At 46.4% G+C, this 22,999-nt stretch overlaps 1 non-coding gene across 1 annotated transcript; it reads left to right on the forward strand.

Moving 5' to 3' along the window:
- The first annotated feature begins 20,626 nt into the window (after window positions 1-20,626).
- On the forward strand, window positions 20,627-20,708 carry trnas-gcu (transfer RNA serine (anticodon GCU)). Its single transcript has one exon. It is a non-coding gene; the product is annotated as a tRNA-Ser (tRNA).
- Window positions 20,709-22,999: the final 2,291 nt, after the last annotated feature.

The raw sequence follows: 22,999 nt of genomic DNA on the forward strand, positions 1-22,999 counted from the left end.
GGACTAACTGGCGCATGCGCGAGAAAACGCTCTCCCCCCTCGGCCACTCACTCCAGGCCGCTCGCTGCCCGCTCCCTGCTACCCCGCTCTCCCGCCTTCCGGCCGCTCGCTACCCACATCCCCACCAACCCCCGCACTGCCCTATCTCCGTCCACTCATGCCGTACTTCTCCCCACGTCCCTCCAGACACTAGCTCTGGGCCATGCCGCTTCCCTCCTCTCAGCCACTCGCTCCAACATTTGATCATTCATCACCGCACCACCCGCAGAAGCAAGGCGGGCCTCGAGGGGTGATGGGGCAATGTTGGAGCGAGTGGCCGAGAGGAGGGAGCGGCACGGCCCATGGCCTGGAGTGTGAGCGGCCAGAGAGCAGGATGGGGCTGGTGGTGGGGGAAGCGGGGAGTGAGCAGTCAGAGAGTGGGATGGGGGGAAGTGGGGAGTGAGTGGCCGGAGAATGGGATGGCACTGTTTGGAGGGGATTTGAGGAAAAAATGTTTCACCTCGAGGGTGGTTGGAATCTGGAACACACTGCCTGAAGGAGTGGTAGAGGCAGGAACCCTCACAACATTTAAGAAGTATCTCGATGAGCACTCAAAACGCCACAGAATACAAGGCTACGGCCACGTGCTGGAAAATGGAATTAGAATAGATAGGTACTTGATGGCCGGCACAGACACGATGGTCGAAGGGCCTGTTTCTGTGCTGTATAACTCTATGACTCTATGAAACTTCACTGAATTACAGAGGGTGTGCAGCACTGTCAGGGGTGCTGTCCTTCTGAAGAGACTTCAAACAGCACAACGTTCTCCGAGTATCAACCAAAACATGTCCATTGTGTAGATATGTGCCATATTTGCTTATGAAACGACAGTCACTGCTCCGAAAGTAATTCACTTTAGGTGAATTAAGATGACTTGGTACTATATAACTGGCAAATGCTCAGGAGGGAGCGGGGGATTGTTGGGGGTGGGATGGAGGCGGCGACGGGAACCTTTGAAAGTCTTTTTGGGTCGAAGTTGTTTTCGATGATACATTGAATTGCGCCATCTTTAATCCTGGCAGCTGCCTGAATGTCACACACAGTGATGTTTCAGTGGAAGAGGCTGCATTTGCGCATGTGCTAGTACAGCGTCACCTGGTGGTTGCGTTGTCAGCAAATGCAACGTTTTAAATTTGGCTCCACGATGACATTTTATTCCTGAATTAAAATAGGTCTTGAGTGCCTTAATAACTTCTTCACACGTAACCTTCTGTTCTTCAGGATGATGTTGCATACACACTCCCTCCATTGCATACAATAGCGTACTGACGTGTTCCATGTCTGGCTTCTGCACGAGACCCGATGCAGTACGATACCTTGCAAACCTCTGGAACCATCTCGGCCACTCCTCGGCTTGGTTCAGTCCAGTGACCTTTTCAAAGTTCTCCGGTAGAGGCAAAGATTTCTCCATCTTCGCTTTCGTTTACTGCGGCCCCCATATAATATTCTGATATCTGTCAAGTCTTAGTACAGAATTTATAAGAGTCTGATGGTTAAAATAACCTGAGTTTACTCTACATTTCTTGCATGGAAGGTTTCATCGACAACTCTCCATGAGGTGCCGTACAGATTATATTACATCACTTCCTGTGATAATGTACACAATCTATTTACATAATCTGCCCAGTAACAACCCAATGTCCACTCAATTATATTATTGTTCAGATGTGAGAAAAGCTGAGGATGGGAATGGAGCGTCTGAATGAAGATTTCATGATGCTGATGATGTAAATGAGGATCTGTTACCCATTCCACAATCCCTCTTTATTTCTGTGCATGTTTCTCGATGCTGTTTCAACCAAATTGAAAAAGAATCACAAATCCTGCTCTGGAGCCTCAGGTACTAATTACCCAGAGGCATGGTTGTCAATTGGTCAGGCGTCAGTTTCGTAAAGTGAAGATCACGGGTTCTATCTTCCTCCATGCCTTGTGATTAGTTTCTCATCTTAAATGTGATGTTTTCCTGAAGGATGCCCATTGCATTTGTTTTCCGCTGATTGTTTCAACCATCTGGAAATCAGTGTCCTGTTGCACTTCATCCTGGACACTGGGAAGAACATGAGGAGTAGCCACATGGTCCCTCGAGCCTTCTCTGCCATTGATAGAGTGAAAATATCTGAGGTCCAAGCACTGAACCTTATTACTGTGCATATGCTGGATATTTAACAGAGCTATTCTATTAATCCCACATCCCGCACTCCTGTCCTTTCCCCCATTGCCCTGTTATATTTTCCATGTCAGGTATTTATCCAATTCCATTTAGAGTTACCATTGAATCTGCTTCCACTGACCTTTCAGGATTGCATTCCAGACCAGAACAACACACTGCTGAAAAAACAATCTCCTCATCACAACACAGTGGTGCACAGTGGCGCAGTGGTTAGCACCGCAGCTTCACAGCTCTGGGGACCAGAGTTTGATTCTGGGTACTGTCTGTGTGGAGTTTGCAAGTTCTCCCTATGACCTTGTGGGTTTTCGCTGGGTGCTCTGGTTTCCTCCCACTGCCAAAAACTTGCAGGTGGTAGGTAAATTTGCAGTTGTAAATTGCCCCTAGTGTAGGTAGGTGGTTGGGAATATGGGATTACTGTAGGGTTAGTATAAATGGGTGGTTGTTGGTCGGCACAGACTAGGTGGGCCGAAGGGCCTGTTCCAGTGCTGTATTTCTAAATAAATAAACTCTCATTATTTTGCCAATTACTTTAAATGTGTTTCCTCTGGTTCCTGACCCTTCTGACACTGGCAACACTTTCTCCTTCTTCACTCTATCAAAACTCTTCAGGATTTGCATTTCCTGCTGCCTTTGCTGATATAACAAGGCTGAGCACACATCACCAAAAGGAATATGATTGGCTCTGAATCACATTTATCCTTCCTGTCAATCTGATGTGGATCTTGTATTTTCCCGGAACCAAACAACCTGAGCAGCAAGTGTGGGTTCCAGTGATTCCCACCACTCTGAGAGAGAGGATGTGATAATGAGCCAGATAGAAGAAAGGAGTGAGATAGAGAGTAAAATAGCCCTGGTCTGTTCCTACTAACCCCCCAATACCCGACTTAAAATGGCATCGTTTTCTCCTGTCTCTCCACATTCTAATCCATTGATGTTTGCAATCCTTTCATCTGTCCCTTTAATTCCTGTTTCCTAATCCATTGATGTTTCACAATATCCCAATCCATTGATATAACTCAGTCCATAGAATTTCCCAATCCAGATATTTTCCAGTCCATTGACTTTCCCAATCCATTAATGGTTCCTGTCCATTGACATTCCCAATCCATTTATATTGCCTGTGATTTCAAATCAACTGTGGAATACAAATAGTATATAAGGCGAGCATTTATTACCCATTCCTATTGCCGTTGAGAAGGTGGTGGAGAGCTGCCTTCTTGAACTGATGTAGTCCATATGGTGCAGGAACACCCACAGTGCTATTGGGGAGGGAGTTCAAGGATTGTGACCCAACAATAGTGAAGAAATGGCGATATCGTTCAAAATCAGGATGGTGAGTGACTTGGAGGGGAATCTGCAGGTCGTGAGTTCCCATGCATCTGCTGCCCTTGTCCTTCGAGGTGGTCGTGGTCACGAGTTTGGAAGGTGCTGTTGAAGGATACTTGGCGAGTTGCTGCAGTGCATATGGAGATGGTAAACACTGCAGCCACTGTTTACTGGTTGTGGGGGGATTGAATGTTTCAGGTGGCGGGTTAGGTGCCAATCAAGTGGGCTGCTTTGTCCTGGATGGTGTTGAGCTTCTTGAGTGTTGTTGAGTGGGATGTATTCCATCCCACTTGTGCCTTGTAGATGGGGGACAGGATTTGGGGTGTCAGGAGGTGAGATACTTGCTGCAGAATTCGTAATCTCTGACCTGCGCTTATAGCCACAGCATCGATGTGACTGGTCCAGTTATGTTTCTGGTCAAGATGTTGATGGTGGGGGATTTAACGATGAGAATGCTTCTGAATATCAAAAGGTAGATTTTTTTTCTCTCTCATTGGAGATGTTCACTGCTTGGCACTTGCCAGATAGAGCAGAATGTGGGAAAATGTGAGGTTATCCACTTTGGTAGGAAGAATAGAACAGGAAAATATTATTTAAATTGTGAGAGATTACAGAATGCTGCGATGTAGAAGGATCTGGGTGTCCTTGCACATGAATCACAAAAAGTTACCATGCAGGTACAGCAAATAATTAGGAAGGCAAATGGAATGTTACCCTTTATTGCAAGGGGGATGGAGTATAAAAGTAGAGAAGTCTTGCTGCAAATGGTCATGGTGCTGGTGAAACCTAGAGTACTGTGTGCAGTTTTGGTCTCCTTATTTAAGGAGGGATATACTTGCATTGGAGGCAGTTCAGAGAAGGTTCATTGGATTGATTCCTGTGATGAAGGTGTTGTCTTATGAGGAAAGCTGAGCAGGTTGGACCGATACTCATTGGAGTTGAGAAAAATGAAAGGAGAACGTATTGAGACATATAAGATTCTGAGGGGGCTTGACAGGGTAGATGCTGAGAGGATGTTTCCTCTCGTGGTGGAATCTAGAAAGAGGGAACACAGTTTCAGATTTAGGGGTTTTTCATTTAAGAAGGTATTTCTTCTCTCAGAGGGTCATTAATCTTTGGAATTCTTTACCGCAGAGAGCAGTGGAGGCTGGGTCATTGAATGTCTTCAAGATTTGTATCTACAAGAGAGCCAAGGGTTATGTGGGCAGGCAGGATAGTGGGGTTGTGGTCATGATGAGGTCAGCCATGATCCTCTTGAATGGCGGAGCAAGCTCGAGGGGCCAAATGGCCTACTCCTGCTACTAGTTCTTCTGATCTTCTGTTCTTATGATCTCATTGCAGCTTGGTCCAAACAGAGACGAAAGAGTGGAATTCCAGAGGAGAGGTGAGAGTGATTGCCCTTGAGTGAGTGTGGCATCAAGGATCCCTCGCAAAATTGAAGTCAATGGGAATCAGGGGGAAATCTCTCCACTTGCTGGAGTTGTACCTCGCACAAAACAAGATGTTGTGGTTAGTGGAGGCCAATCATCTCAGTCCAGGACATTGCTTCAGTAGTTTCTCAGGGTAGTGTCCTGGACCCAAACATCCCAGCTGTTTCATTGACGACTTTCTCTTCAACATAAGTCAGAAGTGGGAATGTTCGCTGATGATTCACAACTCCTCAGATACTGAAGCCGTCTGGGCTTGCAAGCAGCAAGACCTGAACAACATTCAGGCTTGAGCTGAGAAGTGACAAGCAACATTCTTTGATCGGATCCTGAGGGAGATATCCGTGCGTGGAGCGGCGGGCTGCATGGAGAGTGACGCTGAAGAGGGTGTCTGAGCCTGGAGGGAAGAATCTGTGGAGAGTGGTCCTCAAAGGATGTCCGTGTCTGGAGATTTAGGATCTCTGAAGAGGGTCTCCGAGCCCGCAGTGCTGGGATGTATGGAGAATGATCCTGAAGTGGGTGTCCGAACCTGGAGTGGCGGGATCTGTGGAGAGTGATCCTGAAGTGGGCGTCCGAGCCTGGAGTGACAGGATCTGTGGAGAGTGATCCTGATGAGTGTGTGTAAAGCTGGAATGGAAGCTTTCTGTGGAGGTACAGGAAGAGGCCATTCATTCCCAGTATTTTATAAAGGTTTAGCATAACTTATTTGCTTTTACTCTATGCCTATATTAATAAAGCCAAGTGTCCTGTTTGCTCTTAGCTACCTTTTCAATCCTTCTAACATTGGTGTACATTGTCTCCCTGCTCCTGCACCCAGTTTAGAATTGTAACGTTTCATTTATATGGCATTCTTCCTTCCAAATTGTATCACTTCACACTTCTCTGTGTAAAATTTCATCTGTTATGTGAAAGCCCATTTTACCAGTTTTTTTTATGTTCCCCTGAAGTGTGTTACGATCACTGGCATCGGACAAAATTCCTGAGCATTCTTTGATGCTATCTCCATAGACAGAGCAATCTTATACGCGAGCTCAAATGTAGGATTTTGTGTGTTTAGTATCTTATTTCACCCACCAATAGAAGCACAAATATGTCACGTAAATCTTGTTCACTGCAGTCCCTGCTGCTGTTTGCTGCCTATATTTACAGACTTTAATCTCAACCTCGTCACCATGTTCTCTAATATATTCAGGGGGCATCAGCAGAGGAAATGTTCACCAAGCATGGCAAGTGCAAAGAAATGTTTATGTATGTCATTATGTCATAATTTACAAATTTTTACATGTGTGAACCATCAAGATGTGTCTTCATAAATGGAACCCCGTCACAATAAACACTGTCACCTTTCAATGTTTAGCAGACAGGTTTGACGGCCTGATGTGTGTGATTCCCATATTAATGTGTTTGTACAAAGTTCGGGGAAAGATGGAGATATGAATAATTTACAGGGAAATCTTTTAAACATATTACCACATCTCTCACTCACAAAGATCTGCAAACACATGGATTCAGAAAGAACCTGAGTACAAAATCACCTAAAATAAACACAGCCAGAGAGACTTGCAATAACCTGTAGCTCAGGGAAAGTACATGATGTCATGGAAGGGATTCTGTTTCTTTCGTTCAAATATTTTTTGAAGAAGTCATAGTCAAACTGAATAAATGTAGGGCCAGTTATTTTTCAAGAGGGCACCAAAAGAACCAATTTGGCAACTATGTTTACTGGTTGTCACAAGATTCAAGTTAAATATCGAACAGAAACCCTGGTAATAGGGAGAAATGTGGACAGAGAAGTCAATCATGCCCCTTGATTGGACAAGCTTGGCAGCAGCAGCACAAACCTAAGACAGCAGAAAACTCACAACCTTTGCTTGTAGCAGTCAGTGTGTTTCACCTGCTAGAGTGAGCAGCTGATAAAGTTAGCCTGAAGAATCGTCAAGGAAGGAGGGAAGACCACAACCCAGTTTATTTTCCAGAAAATCTTTAAAAGACCCTGAGAAGTCCACTGAGTTAATTCATCTTGTCGCATGTCTTTGAAGAAGGCCTGCTAGAATTAATTCTCAATGCCTTCTGAAAAGAACTGTTCTAAAATACCCTAGTGACCTGTCTACGTATACTCGGAAGTTAGACTGTATTCCAGTTTTGGAGCAACATATCTCATCTGATGATTTCTTCAAAAATGAGCAAATAAACAGCCCAAGAGGTTTTTTTTGTCTGTAACAGAGTGCTGAATTAAGTGTGTGTGTGTGTGTGCGTGTGGCTCGAAGATAAAAAAAGGACTTTAAAAGTTGTTCAAGGTGAAAAGGGAACTTTTAAAATTTCCACCTGTGTGTTTATGCTTTACTTCATGACTAGTTAAAACTTGTTTGACAATAAATGGATAATTTTGTTGTTCATTAAAGAAACCTGGTCAGTGTCTTCTATTCTGGGAAAAATAGAGTACATGATTGAATGTATCAGTATGTGGGAAAAGTTCACATAGATGTTGTGACCTGTGGAGAAGTGGGATGAGAATAAAGAGTGCCCTCCTCTGCCCTTAGTTGTCACAGCACTTGTGATCTGGCTCAGTAGCTTAATTGGTTCGAGTGTTTGTCTAATCATCAGAAAATCTTGGATTCATATCCTTGCTTCAAAAGTTTAGCTATCAATCGTTTACATCCATTTTCTTGTGAACTTTAACTTTTCTTATGAATTTCATTCACAAAAGAAAACAGCTCAGTGGTTGCCTTTGTGAAGGATGTGATTTTGGGGAGGGGAGGTAAGGAGAGGGTTGATCCGAGGTTTAGAATATCTTATCATTCAGGAGCAAGAAAAATCAAAAGGAACAATATAAGAAAACGAGTCTCCAGATTTGAGAATCTGTAGATCCACTTTGGGAAAGTGAATCAGAGCAGAATGAAGGGTGAACTGTCCGACTGCCCAGAAGAGATGAAGACACAGCTCAGTCAGCACGTTCCCCTGGTTTATGATGCTGGAACATTCCTCACACAGAAATTATTCAATCAATATTCATCTGCCAAGTCGGTCTGAGGCTGTGCCTCTCTGATCACGTGGAGTTAAAGCAATTCTTCCAGTCAGTTAGTTCAGTTGTCATTTCATGAGAAATTCGGTCATCATAACTTCGTCAGTGACCTAATGGTTCAGGTGTCTGAGTGATGTTAATCATGATGTGATCAAATGATTGTATGTTCCAGTCTTTCCATGGTGAGTTTTCACACTGGGTAGAAACGTGTTGGACATGGTCTGGAAATGTTACACACCGCTCCATTTCCAACAGGCCATGACCTGATGTGATGGAAATGTCATTTACTTACAGAAGCTACATTTCCATCATTGCACATCTGGATGCACAGTCAGGATCTGAGCTGAAGGTGACCGTCCTGCCCAAATTTCCATAGAGGCAAAAAAGACGTGTGATGGGTTGCTGCCACAAAGCTGGGTGATGAGGTGTTTGAGAGGTTAAGATGATGGATTATTAATTCCTTCTGTTTTACATGTATGAATTTGAATTCCATCTGCATCAACAGTTCATAAAATGTTCAATACATTGTTTCTTTGTAATTCACCAGCTTTTGCAGAAAGTAGGTCTTAAGCTGTTGCAGTACCTGTGAGAAAGATAGTCTAAGTTATTCTGAGTCCATCTTCAAATGTCATCTGTATGGAAGCAGGATTTTAAAGGATAAGATGTAGTTTTTAAAAGTCATTTCAATCTTACTCAAGTCTTTACAAAGAAGCCAGGTAAATCTTGATAAAAAGTCATATATATTTAGAGATCTTTTAAAAGCACTTCAATCTTGTTAATAAAAAGTCAGATGTAAATTTAAGAACACTGATAAGGCCTTGATAAAAAGTTACATACAATTAAGAAACAAAATGCAACATTTAAAATGTCTGAACTCCCTCTGAAAGTTGACCACTGCTGCTGCCGAGGTCTTCCTGGAATAGTGGAGCTGTTGTGTCAACAGAAAAGTCCTTCCCGAGCACGCCCTGAGCCTGTTGGTACCGGCTCTAATCCAACCCAGGTAAAAAATCAGGGTACGTTGTGGGCAATGAGCCCAAATTGCTGAACTGCAGGTCCCTGTCACTTTAAAGAGTGGGCTGGTGCGATTATGATCAGAGGCTCCTTCTAAGCACATTTCTCACCACCACAACTTCCAGATGCTGGTGTTAGTGTGTGCATGTACCGGCAGTTGCAGTGCTGTTCAGACCCTCAATAGCAGTGAAAGTCTCAGAGTTCACCGCTATTGGGACTGTAAAATCCAGGCCAATATCTCACAGTCCTGTTAGATTTGCTCTCCCTCTGTACAAAATCAAACTCCACACATTGTCTTTCACTCACTCCTGTTTCCAGCCCTGATGGTACAGAAATCCCCTCTCAAAGGTACACAATCCAGTTGATTTCTGATCAAATACCTCCTTCCTCATTCAATAGAGGAAACAGAGACATGAACAGGAATCAGGTGCAAGAAAGTTTCACCAACAGAGCAAAGAAAGGCACCAACAAAAGTCACACCTACTTTCCAAATCATTTCACTGTAATATTCTTTCACTTGTTTTGTAAGATGACTGCAATAAATCTGAAAATGAGCACCATGAGGTTTGTGTTCACTCGTCACTTGTTCTCCTGTGTTTGTCTGTCAGGTTTTCAATTCAATTTGTATTGGATATTGAAGAGAATCTCTTTTCAAGATGATTGCACATCGTACTGTGTTTAAAGCAACCAACTTGTAAAATGGCAGAAAATGAATGTTTCAATACCTGTGTGACCAGATTCTTCCAATGCTTTTCAACAGCTAGATTGATGATGATTATAATCTGTATCCTGTGGAGAATGGGAGGAGAATAAAAACATGGTGCATGAACAGGACAGCCTGTGTAAAATGGGAGCACAGAAATACTGCCACCTCATTGAAAGTTAATGAGATTTATTCGAAGTCAGACACCTGTCCACAATGAACAAGTGAATACATTAATTGTCCACTTTCAATCTAAATGGGACTGAGGTTCCAACAGAGAAGTTTTCTGGAAAATACCTGCTGCAGTTTTAAAATTGATGAACTAGAACATCTTATACTAACTTTCAAATAACTGGAGTGATTGTATAGTTCTCATAGTGGAGAGAAGGAGTTGTTTATAAATATAAGCAGAAAGACACATTTGTGGATTGGCGAATGAGCTTTAACTTTCTGAAATGTATTTGTCCATTGGTTGCAGGTCACTGGAAATTTTTTTTTACATTTCAATTGTAGCAGCAGCAGTTAGCAGCAAAATGTCTGATTAATCAGAGTAGTGGGTCTGGGAAACACTTAAACAGCCGAGACCCTGTAAAACAGAACTCCAAGTAATAGTTTAAATAAGGCACTGAACTGACAGAGCGGTAAAGGCCTGCTCAGGTCAGGAAAAAAAACCCGACACGAACCTGACAGAACCACACTGGACCCGAGCCCGACCCGGCCCGAATGTCTCCATTTATTCCCACGCCCAAACCGACCCGAGCCTTACCCGACCACCGGAATGTTCACTTTACCTACCTCCCGATTCCGAATCGACAGGAAGCTGCAGCATGAGCGCAATGACATCATAGAGATGTTCACTTGCTCACTGAGCAGACTCAGAGTTTCCCTCCTTGATGTCCCAGACTCCCAGCTCAGGTTGGCTTTTCAACTTTTGACACTTACTAAACTCAACTTCCCAGCAGAGCAAAATGTAATACTTACTGTGTGTTTCCGACATGGACACATCCCGACCTGGACCCAGCCCGACCCGAAACTGGCCCGACCCGACCCGAGCCCGAAAGCCAGACCCGGAAGAGCGACCCAACACGACCCGGACCCGACACAGGTCGCGGGTCCCGTCGGGTTCCGGTCGGGCAGCAGGCCTTTCCAGAGTGGAGGTCAGATGAGGATTGAATTAATTTCAATCACTGAATCTAAACAAGAAGTAAAACTGCCAGGAATGGAAGACTTTGCTTTATCTGTGAGCTGGTGGCACAACGGTAGCGCGTCTAACTCCAAATCAGAAGGTTGCGTGTTCAAATCACGTCAGGCTCAGTTATGTTTTCCAGCAGCTCAAGTTCCTGGATTTTATATCAGAAGAGAGTTCGATCTGTTGGAATGTTCAGTGAATGGTTGAATTTCAAGATCAACTTCAATAGATTAAAGTCCTGATTTCTGGTTCCGTTCCATTTCCATGCTCAGTTCTTATTTCACACTGTTTTGTATCAGAACAATGTTTCAGGGATGTGATGTGTCCATTGTTTGTACAATCGCTCTGTCATCCAGTGTGAGAAATAAAACACAAACCGCCCAGCGTGCGGCTCAAACCCATACCTGGCTCTGTCTATAGGCCGCTTAGTTCAGTTGGTTAGGACGCAGTGTTGATAACAACAAGGCTGTGGATTTGATCCCCATGTGCGCTGTCACATGGTCAGTCATTAATTTGACACATTTTTGTAACACTTAAAATCCAACTTTTAAATGCAAACAAGTTTACATAAAATGTCAGAGGGAACTTATTTTGAATAACATCCATTGCATCTTTGTCACTGGTCTGGAGTAACACAGAATTCTTTCCAATTATCTTCCGTTTGCTGATAAACATTGAACTCGTGGCCTGTTCTCGTTAATGGTCACGAGCAGCAAAAACAGACAGAGCAAGTCTGACCGCCCAGAGATGTGGAAAAGGCTTCAGTTTGGGACAAATGCAGCAAATCAAATGTTCACCCTGCCCCGAAAGATTCAAAAACTGGGGAAAAGGACACAAGAAGATAGAGAATAAGCTAAAGCAGACAATGTAAACATTTCCCATCCTTGATATCTCTCTATTCCAATCCAACCTTCAGAGTTGGGTAAATAATTTCAGTGTAAATTGTGCAACACGAGAGTCAAAACCAAATGGCGACGCAGAGTAAAGGAGAACTGCCAAAACCCCAGATTGAACCAGGGATCTTCAGTCTCACACTCTCTCAACTGAGCTATTTCAGTCTCACAGGCTTGCGATGAAAAGTGGCAAGTAACATCCGCACCACACAAGTGCCAGGCAATGACCATCTCCAACAAGAGAGAATCTAACCATCTCCCCTTGACATTCAATAGCATTACAATCACTGAATCCCCCACCATCAACATCATGGGGGTTACCATGGGTAGCCATACAAATAACGTGGCTACAAGAGCAGGTCAGAAGCTTGGAATCCTGAGGTGAGTAATTACAGTGCAGCTGTTGGCTCCACCCCAGGGGCTGAATTTGTTCTGTAAACCATGAAGCAGCTTCCTCTCAAATCCCAGGTTTATCAATAAATCCTCTTACAAAAGCCCCAAAGTGTGATATGTTCCTCTCACTCATCCAGAATAAAAGTTACATCTTTTGCTCTTTTTACCTTCCAAACATTGACTTCTATTTTGCTCATCATTTATTTCTCTCTCCTTTTTATGTTGTGCATTTCCTAATAAACATTTAATTTCAATTATTTATGAGGGATGAAATGAACAGAAAAGATGTTCTGCAATGGTACCAGGGGTGTGGGACAGAGCGAGTGGTTCGGATCTGGAATATACTGCCTGAGAGTGTGCTGGAGGCAGATTCAATCGTGGCTTTCAAAAGGGAATTGGATAAACACCTGAATAGAGAAAATTTGCAGGGTGACAATGAAAGGGCAGAGGAGTGGAATTAGCTGATCTGCTCTTGCAAAGAGCTGTCATGGACATGATGGACTGAATGGTCTCCTTCTGTATTGTAACCATTCGATTCCTTGATTCTAACTCTGTCAAAGTTGTTCTGAACTTGCTCTGCTCCAAGGAGAACAACCCCAACTTTTCCAGTCTCTGCACACAACTGAAGTTATGAGGAACCATGGGGAACCCACTGTAAACCTTCCTCCAGACAGAAATACAACTGTTCACCACCACACTGTGACCCAGCTGTTCACAATATATATCAATGATTCGGATGTGGGGACCAAATGTCGTATTTCCAAGTTCGCGGATGACACAAAACTTGGACAGACTGAGTGAGTGAACAAGAAAATGGCACATGGAATATAATGTGTAAAAATGTGAGGTTATCCATTTTTGTAGGAGGAAGAGATGTGCAGATTATTTCTTAAATGGTAAGAGATTAGAAAGTGTAGATGTACAAAGGGGCCTGGGTGTCCTTGTCAATAAGTGACTGAAAGCTAACATGCAGGTGCAGCAAGCAATTAGGAAGGCGAATGACATGTTAGACTCTATCGCAAGAGGATTTGAGTACAGGAGTAGTGAAGTCTTGCTTCAATTGTATATAACCTTGGTTGGTCTGCAGTTTGGAATACTGTGTGCAGTTTTGGTACCCTAACCTCAGGAAGGATATCATTGCCATAGAGGGAATGCAACGAAGGTTCACCAGACTTGTTCCCGGGATGGCGGGACTGTCATATGAAGAGAGATTGGGGAAACTGGGCCTGTATTCTCTGGAGTTTTGAAGTATGAGAGGTGATCTCATTGAAACTTACAAAATATTTAGTTTAGAGATACAACACTGAAACAGGGCCTTTGGCCCACCAAGTCTGTGCCGACCATCAACCACCCATTTATACTAATCCTACACTAATCCCATATTCCTACAAAACATCCCCACCTGTCCCTATATTTCCCTACCACTTATCTATACTAGTGGCAATTTGTAATGGCCAATTTACCTATCAACCTGCAAATCTTTTGGCTTGTGGGAGGAAACCGGAGCACCCGAAGAAAACCCATGCAGACACAGGAAGAACTTGCAAACTCCACACAGGCAGTAACTGGAATCGAACCTGGATCGCTGGAGCTGTGAGGCTGCAGTGCTAACCACTGCGCCACTGTGCCACCCACAAAAGGATAAACAGGGTAGATGAAGCTGTTTCCTCCGGTTGAGGAATCTATAACCAGGGGACACAATTTCAACGCAACGGGAAAGCCACTGAGGACAGAGATGAGGAGAAATTTCTTTACTCAGTGGGTTGTGAATCTTTGGAATTCTCTACCTCAGAGGGCTGTGGAAGCTCAGTTATTGAGTATGTTTGGAGCAGAGATTGACAGATTTCTAAATATAAATGACGTAGCGGATATGGTGTTCGTGTGGGAAAAAGGCATTGAAGTGGATGATCAGTCATCATCATATTGAATGGAGGGGTGGGCTCGATGGGCTGAATGGCCTACTCCTGCTCCTATGTTCCTATGTTCCTATCAGTCTGCTAATTTCATACCCATGCTGTCATTGTCCCTTTTATTCCATGGGCTTCAGTTTTACTGGCAGTCTAGTATGTGACATCATCAAGAAGGTTTTCAATATGTTAAATAAGGAGAAATTGTTTCCAGTGGCAAAAGGGTCAGTAACCAGAGGATGTATTTCTCAGGTGATTGAGAAAAGAACCAGAGGCGAAATGAGGAATAATTTTTTATACAGTGATGTGTTGTGATCTGGAATGCACTGTCTGATCAGGACTTAAAAGCAGATTCAGTAGTAACTTTGAAAAGCAATTGGGATAAATACTGGAAGGAAAAATGTACAGATTGCAGGAAAAAGCTGAGCATCAGAACTAATTGGATAACACAACCAAAGAGACAGCATTGACACAATGGTCCAAATGGTTTCCTTCTTTAGGTATCAGTCTATGGTTTTATGAATATAATGTTGGTACAATTGCCTGAGTTGGAAGGGAAGTGAACCCAGATTCCGGGTATTCTAAACACCAGACCCAAACCAACTGAACAAGCCTGTTGTTTAAACTCTGTTTTTCACACCAGCCTCTCCTCGCTCTTTCTGTGTTTCCTGCCTGGTCTGTTCCTCTGACCTTCATTCCTGACACTCCATTGAGAATGGCCAACTCACTGCACCTCTCACTCACACCGTCACTCCACCCCTTCACCCACTTCCAAACCTTTCTGTTCAACAGCACCTCACATCTGCTCCTCTGCTCCATTAATATAACAGGAAAACATTTTCAAACAGACATTTCCAGACAGTGAACGTTCCAGTAAGACAAGGTAAAGAGCAGATTCATTCACTTTAAACACAGAGAGAGCAGCTCTCCCTGTTCAGGCTAAGGAGCAGATGTGGTTTCATTCCCATTAGTCTTAGAGACATGGGCCAGAATTTTAAGGGACCGTTGGAGACGGGAATGGAGGCCGGGGAGGGAGAGGTGGGTGTAGAAAATAGGGATGGAAGACGTTGGAATGGATTTTTCTGTCAGCAGCTGACATGGAGGGCAGACTTCGCACATCCACTCGGCAAGAAGGCATTTAAAGTATTTATGAGTCCAATTGTCAGCAATTTTATTCACTGGGTCCAATTGAACTAATAGTGCACGGGAACCACGGGGCTTCAGAGCCTCGCCTGGTTAAAGGAGGTGACTGGGAGGTGGGAGCTGAGTGTTGGCTTCACTGGGAAGCTATCGGGTGAGGCAGCATAACTTGGCAGCAAGGGTGGAGGGGGAAAGGGCATCGGGAAACACTGTCAGGAGTGGGGGCCAATGTGCCAGCTCTGCAGGGGGAACAACATCAGGATGCCATTGGGGCAGTGCCACCTCATTGAGGTTGACAAGTGAGGTAACTGTGACTGGGTGTTGTTTACTGTGAAGGCCTTGCATTCAGGAGGGTCAACCTGTCATGGGCCTCATTCACCCTGGATTCGCGGCTCCCATTGAAGAGGAGGAGGAGTAGAGAGGGAGGGAGGGAGGCCCAGGCACCAGCAGGGGCACCACAGCTGCTTGGGGGCCCACAGGAGGGCCAGCCTCGAACAGGAGGCTGGAGAAGGAGGCAGAGGAACACGTCAGCCGAGGTTCAACTACCTGCAGATGTCCGAGTGACAGTGTCTCCACAGACTGCACCTCTCCACGGAGGTCGTCACTGATCTCTCTGCCATGATGCAGCTGTGCCCCACGCGACTTGGTGGGCACCTGATGCCAGTGTCCCTGAAGGTCACCGTGCCACTGAACTTCTACACCACCAGATCATTGCGGGGATCCACTGGAGATATGTGTGGAATCTCACAGTCTGTAGAGAATCAGTGCATCAAGGAGGTCACCAATGTCCTGTTCAGGAGGGCTGGCAACTATGTGCACATTGATCCAAACAGTCAAGCTGAGAGAGCTATAGGATTCGGGGCCATCACTGGATTCCCCCAGGTGTAGGGTGTCATCGACTGCACCCATGTGACCATCAAGGCTCCCGCAGACCAGCCAGCAGCCTTCAACAGGAAGGGCTTCCACTTGCTCAATGTGTAACTGGTCTGTAACCATCACAAATGGATCCTACAGGTGTGTGCACAAATCCCGGGAAGCAGCCACAACGCCTGCACACCAAGGCAGTCCCAGGTACCAGAACTTTTCCGTGGCCCCATGCGCTTTCTGAGATGGATCCTTGGAGACAAGGGCAACCCAGTGAGGACATTACTACTGACGCCTGTGAGGAATCCACACAAGGATGCAGAGGAGAGGTACAACACCTGCTGCGGGTCAACCCGAGTGACCATCAAGGAGGCCAGTGGTCTCCTGAAGATGAGATTCAGGCACTTAGATTGTTCCTGTGGAGCCCTTCAGTATGTCCCAGCGAGGGTCTCGCGTATCATGGTGGTTTGCTGTGCTCAGCACAATCTGGCATTACAGAGGGGTGAGGTGTTGACTAGTGAGGATATCGTGGAGTGCAATGCCTCCTCTGATGATGAGGATGTGGAGGAGGATGCTGCCCAAGCAGTGCCAGATGAAGAACCTCAGGCACAGCATAAAAGCCACCATGAGATACACACAAGGGAGACACGAGACACCCTTATACATTCACGTTTCCTTTGAGCCTTACCACCTTCTGGAACCACAGCAATAAAGTCTTAGCTTTAAGCAGCCCTGTTGTCACCTCTTTCCTTCTACACCACAGCGCCCAGGTACACATCGCACAGTGGCAAGGCCGAAGCTTTGTGAACTCAGGGCTTGGTCCCTCACTTCCAGCCCCTTGGGAGGAAGGGTTGAAATGAAGTCCCAAAGGGCATCAACAATAGGAAGGAGACATAGTGAGAGAACATCATTTCTTTATTCCGTGTGACACCAAACACAACCCTATCCATCTGGAATGTACATTCACCCGTGAACCCCTCAGTGAATCTAGGTGCTCTTCTTAAATCTTTTCCGGGTGCTCCTACGTGGTGCTCCCCCTGCTCTGGCAGCTGAGATGGAGACAGGCTGCTGACCTTGCTGCCCCATGGCTTGGGATGGCATTGGCGGCCGTCCTCTGGCTGTCTGAGGCCTGGAGGGCCCCGGCACACTGAGGGCCTCCTGCACAGGTACAGGGACCCCCTCTGTCATCGAGGATGATGAAGGCACTGGCATCACTAGTGTCACTGGCAGAGGGACTTTGGAATTACTGTCCACACCAGGAGCACCCTGAGAGGGGCCCCCAGATGTAGCAGCCAGCTGCCCCTCCCCGGTTATAAGACACACTTGTACCTCCCTGCTGACCTGAGAGGGACGTGGACCTGGTGGAGAGTTCAGGTGCCTCGTCCCCCCTCTCACCTTGTCACCACTGGATGGAGCTCATGGACAAAGCGATGGAGTGCCGGTCTGCGCACATCTCCGGCAGACACAGATTGGTCTGCTGGATCTGGCTCTCCATGAGAGTGACCAATCTCTCCATGCTTGGGTACACATAGCCTCTGGCAACTCTGCCAGATGTTGCCTGACCTCTCACTGCAGCTGCAGCATTTCCCGTGTTGCTGGTGACACAAGAGACACGTCATCAGCCTGGGACTCAGCATGGGCCTGGCCTCCCACAGACCTCCAACTGCCAGTGGCCTCGGCTGTCACAGCCTCCGTCAGCTGCCTGGGCCTGTCTGTGATGTGCTCACCAGTTTGTATGCCCAAATCTAACCGCGAACGGATACCCACCAACGTGAGGGTTTCTGTGCTGGTGGAGGGTGCAGGGAAATGAGGTGATGGTACACCCTCTGAGGCTCCCTCCTCCTCAGACGTGCTCGGCTGTCCCCCAGTCTCTCCAGCTCTTTGCTTTTGTCGTTCATCCGGGCCTTCATGAGAAAACAGGGACATTGAAGGGTTAGGGTCTGCCCATCGTGACATTCCAACCACCCCTACTGTGCAGCTCCATTGATGCAGTGGTGAACAGATGAGCAGTGTGGCTCCTTTGCAGCAGATGCTCCCTTGTGCCCCAGGAGATGTTCACTCACTCTCTTGGGTAGGTGACCCTGTCTCTCCATCAGCTATGGAGCAGCTGCTTTGCTGCCCGGCCTGTTCCATGGCCTCCTCCTCCATCGGGATGAGGACATGGAGATAAGGCACTCCACTGCCGGTCTTGACACGCTCTTTCCGATTGTGGGATGTCTTCTCCTGCAGACACAATGATGAACAAAGTTAGTCTCCCAGCGGGGACAAGCCCAACATCTCTGATGGTGATAGTCCAGCAGTCCATGATGGGGACACACGTATTCCTCCTGCATGTGGCCCCTCTCGAGGGACTGTGTGAGGTTATACAATGACTGACGTTCGCCTCTCACTGAGATGCAGCCAAGCCTCAGGCAGCATGTCCTGCTGCCTTTCCCCAATACACATGACTGGGTGGTCACTCCCTTTCCACCAAACACTCCCTCTCACTCTGCCACATGCAATGTCCAAAGGGTCCAAAGTGTTTTGAGTTTTCGCCTGAGCAGCCTGGATCAGGTCATTGACCCACTTCCTGTACTGGATCCATGTCCTGGGGGTGACCCCACGACTGCTGACCTCACCTACTATCTCCAGCCAGCTTTGCTTGGTCAGGTGGACAGGTCTCCACCTCCCATCCCTGGGGAAGAGGATCTTCCACCTTTCTCTTGCCACCTGGAGGAGATCCTGCAGGGAGGCATCGCTAATCCGTGGGACCATGGTCACTGCAAGCTCGCATTCAGCTCCTTTCCCATCAGGCAGCAGAGGCAGCAGAACGGGTCTGGGACAGCAGAGACAGCAGAACGGGTCCAGGGGCATCAGCGGCAGCAGAACGGGTCCTGGGGCAGCAGAGGCAGCAGAACAGGTCCTGGGACAGCAGAGACAGCAGAACGGGTCCTGGGGCATCAGAGGCAGCAGAACGGGTTCTGGGGCAGCAGAGGCTGCAGAACATGTCCTGGGGCAGCAGAGGCAGCAGAACGGGTCCTGGGACAGCAGAGGCAGCAGAACGGGTCCTGGGGCAGCAGAGGCAGCAGAACGGGTCCTGGGGCAGCAGAGGCAGCAGAACGGGTCCTGGGGCATCACAGGCAGCAGAACGGGTCCTGGGGCAGCAGAGGCAGCATAACAGGTCCTGGGGCATCAGAGGCAGAAGAACGGGTCCTGGGGCAGCAGAGGCAGCAGAACGGGTCCTGGGGCAGCAGAGGCAGCAGAACGGGTCCTGGGGCAGCAGAGGCAGCAGAACAGGTCCTGGGGCATCAGAGGCAGCAGAACGGGTCCTGGGGCAGCAGAGGCAGCAGAACGAGTCCTGAGGCAGCAGAGGCAGCAGAACGGGTCCTGGGACAGCAGAGGCAGCAGAACGGGTCCTGGGACAGCAGAGGCAGCAGAACGGGTTCTGGGACAGCAGAGGGCTCTCAGGAAGACACTCCTTTAAACCAGGCAGCAGTGCTTGCAGGGCTGGCAGCCCTTTAAATATGGTGCCAGCACCTGCCATTGTGTCAGATGTCGGTGCCATCAGCACCTCGTTCCCTACCTCTGGTCCTTGTTTACATGGGCCCCATGTCTCCCCTTCATTAATTGGTCGGCTGCTCCATTATCGGAGTCGGTCGGCCACATTTCACTCGTGTGGTGATGACACCCGCTTCCGGTGTCTCTGCCGAGAGCCGCACCATTAGTTTAAAATTCAGCCCATGGAGTCAAGAGTGGAAAATCTCCCCTCTGATTCTCTCTACTTAAACTGATGGAGACACCAAATTAAAACTGATGAAACCAGGGATTGTATCCTGGTTCTTCAATCTAGTGTTCTCCCAACTGAGCTATTCCAGCCTCACTGTGAACTCATCTTCATTGGAGACAAATATAACTCCAGGTGGAATTTCCCACCCATTCATTCCTCACTTCAGGGGAATGGGACCCGACCAGATCGCGGAACTCAGATTATGTTAATGTTCTGCTCTTGATAACTTAATATTATCTTGCGTTTGAGCCACTTTTAATCAGGTTCACGGACAAATTCTTCCATCATCCCTTCTCCCACATTCTCTCTCTCTCATTCATTCTTTATTCCTCACAATCCAGAAAGGGTTAGGAATCAGAGCTCACCTCCAAACCCTCTGCACACAGACCTCTATCTGTCACCCTGTTTGATCCAAGATCCAAGAGACCAGTCAATAAATTACACTCTTTATAAGCACAGAAAGCTGCCTCACAGTGTTGGACACAGAGTTAAATACACTGAAGTCTTTTGAAAAAAGTTCATCTTTTGGGTTGTCTCATGATGGAAATATACCTTCTGGAAGTAAATGAAATAGGGAATGGAGCGGTGTGAAACATTTCCAGACCATGTCCAACACGTTTCCACTCAGTGTGAAAACCCACCACGGAAAGAGTGGAACATGCAATCATTTGATCACATCATGATTAACATCACTCAGATGCCTGAATCATTCGGTCACTGCAGCTGGCTGCACAGCCAGGAGCTGTGCTGAAGATGGCAGCCATGCTTGTGCATTTGACAAGGTGGCTGTGTGGTTAAGGTGATGGACTGCTAATCCATTGTGTTCTTCATGTATGGGTTCAAATCCCATCCTTGTCATTAGTTTGTGAGTTGTTTAGTTCCTTTATTTCTAATGGGGGACTTTTTGCGGAAAGTCAGCCTGGAAACCTGTTCTTGTCAATTTCCAGACGGTGTTTCCAGAATTGTTTATATATTATTAAAATTGAGACAGGCAATTGGGATTCTTCACCCAAATTGGACTGGAATGAGGATCAAATTGGGATCACAAAACGGAGCAAGATTTTCCCTCCCTCCCTTCCTTCCATCTTTATATTCTCTGGATTTACACCAAGTGAAAGACTAATGGGAAAAGCAAACGGCGAGGGAGCAGAAGCAGAATATTATCCTTTGGCAAGAAATGTATTTTCAAATCTTCTTGATAGATTAAGTGAGTGAGCAATGCTTTGACAGATGGAGTTTAAAATGTGGGGTCATGTAATACCGAAGAAAGATAGATCAGAGTGTTTTTTTGTAAGTGGTGAGATGTTAGAAACTGTGGAGGAGCCGAGACCCGAATACAGAATTACTAAAAGCTAGTGGACTGGGAAAAAATAATGTGAAAAGCGAATGGAATATAAAGTTTGGAACTCATGTTGCAGTTATACAAAGCTCTGTGCTCCTGAAGCGAATGTCCAAGCCCAGATTGTGGGGAATCTGTGGAGAGTGATTTGTTTTTTATTCATTCTTGGATGTGAGTATCGCTGATAAGGCGAGCATTTATTATCCATCCCTAATTGCCCTTGAGAATGTAGTGGTGAGCTGCCGTCTTGAACTGCTGCAGTCCATGTAGTGCAGGAACACCCACACTGCCATTGGGGAGGGAGTTCCAGGATTGCGACCCAACAACAGTGAAGAAATGGCGATATAGTTCCAAGTCAGGATGGTGAGTGACTTGGAGAGAACCTGCAGATGGCGAGTTCCCATGCATCTGCTGCCCTTGTCCTTCGAGGTGGTAGAGGTCACGGGTTTGAAAGGTGCTGTTGAAGGATACTTCGCGAGTTACTGCAGTGCATATGGAGATGGTACACACTGCAGCCACCGTGTACTGGTGGTGGAGAGAGTGAATGTTTAAGGTGGTGGGTTAGGTGGCGATTAAGTGGGCTGCTTTGTCCTGGATGGTATTGAGCTTCTTGAGTGTTGTTGAGTGGGATGTATTCCATCACACTCCTGACTTGTGCCTTGTAGATGGTGGACAGGTTTCGATGTATCAGGAGGTGAGATACTTGCTGCAGAATTCCTCATTTCTGACCTGCACTTATAGCCGCAGCATAGATGTGACTGGTCCAGTTTAGTTTCTGGTCAATGGTAACCCCCAACATATTGATGGTGGGGGATTCAGCGATGATAATGCTCTGAATATCAAAAGGTAGATTTTTTTCTCTCTCTCATTGGAGATGTTCACTGTTTGGCACTTGTGTGGCCAGAAGGTTGCTTGTCACTTATCAGCTCAAGCCTGAATGTTGTTCAGGTCTTGCTGCTTGTAGGCACAGACTGCTTCAACTGAGGAGTTGTGAATCATCACCTAACATTCCCACTTCTGACTTATGTTGAAGGGAAAGTCGTCAATGAAACAGCTGAGGGTGTTTGGGTCGATGACACTACCCTGAGAAACTACTGAAGCAATGTCCTGGGCTGAGATGATTGGCCTCCACGAACCACAACCATCTTGTTTTGTGCGAGGTACAACTCCAGCAAGTGGAGAGTTTTCCCCCTGATTCCCATTGACTTCAACTTTGCTAGGGATCCTTGATGCCACACTCACTCAAGGGCAATCACTCTCACCTCTCCTCTGGAATTCCACTCTTTCATCTCTGTTTGGACCAAGCTGCAATGAGGTCATAAGAACAGAAGATCAGAAGAACTAGTAGCAGGAGTAGGCCATTTGGCCCCTCGAGCCTGCTCCGCCATTCAATAGGATCATGGCTGACCTGATCATGACCTCAACCCCACTTTCTTGCCTGCCCACATAACCCTTGGCTCTCTTGTAGATAAAAATCTTGAAGACATTCAATGACCCAGCCTCCACTGCTCTCTGCGGTAGAGAATTCCAAAGATTAATGACCCTCTGAGAGAAGAAATTCCTTCTTAAATGAAAAACCCCTAAATCTGAAACTGTGTCCCCTAGTTCTAATTTCCACCACGAGTGGAAACATCCTCTCAGCATCTACCCTGTCAAATCCCCTCAGAATCTTATATGTCTCAATACGTTCTCCTTTCATTTTTCTCAGCTCCAATGAGTATCGATCCAACCTGCTCAACTTTCCTCATACGACAACACCTTCATCACTGGAATAAATCTAGTGAACCTTCTCTGAACTGCCTCCAATGCA

The sequence above is a fragment of the Heterodontus francisci genome, unplaced genomic scaffold (assembly GCF_036365525.1).
Source record: "Heterodontus francisci isolate sHetFra1 unplaced genomic scaffold, sHetFra1.hap1 HAP1_SCAFFOLD_102, whole genome shotgun sequence".
Classification (NCBI taxonomy): domain Eukaryota; kingdom Metazoa; phylum Chordata; class Chondrichthyes; order Heterodontiformes; family Heterodontidae; genus Heterodontus; species Heterodontus francisci.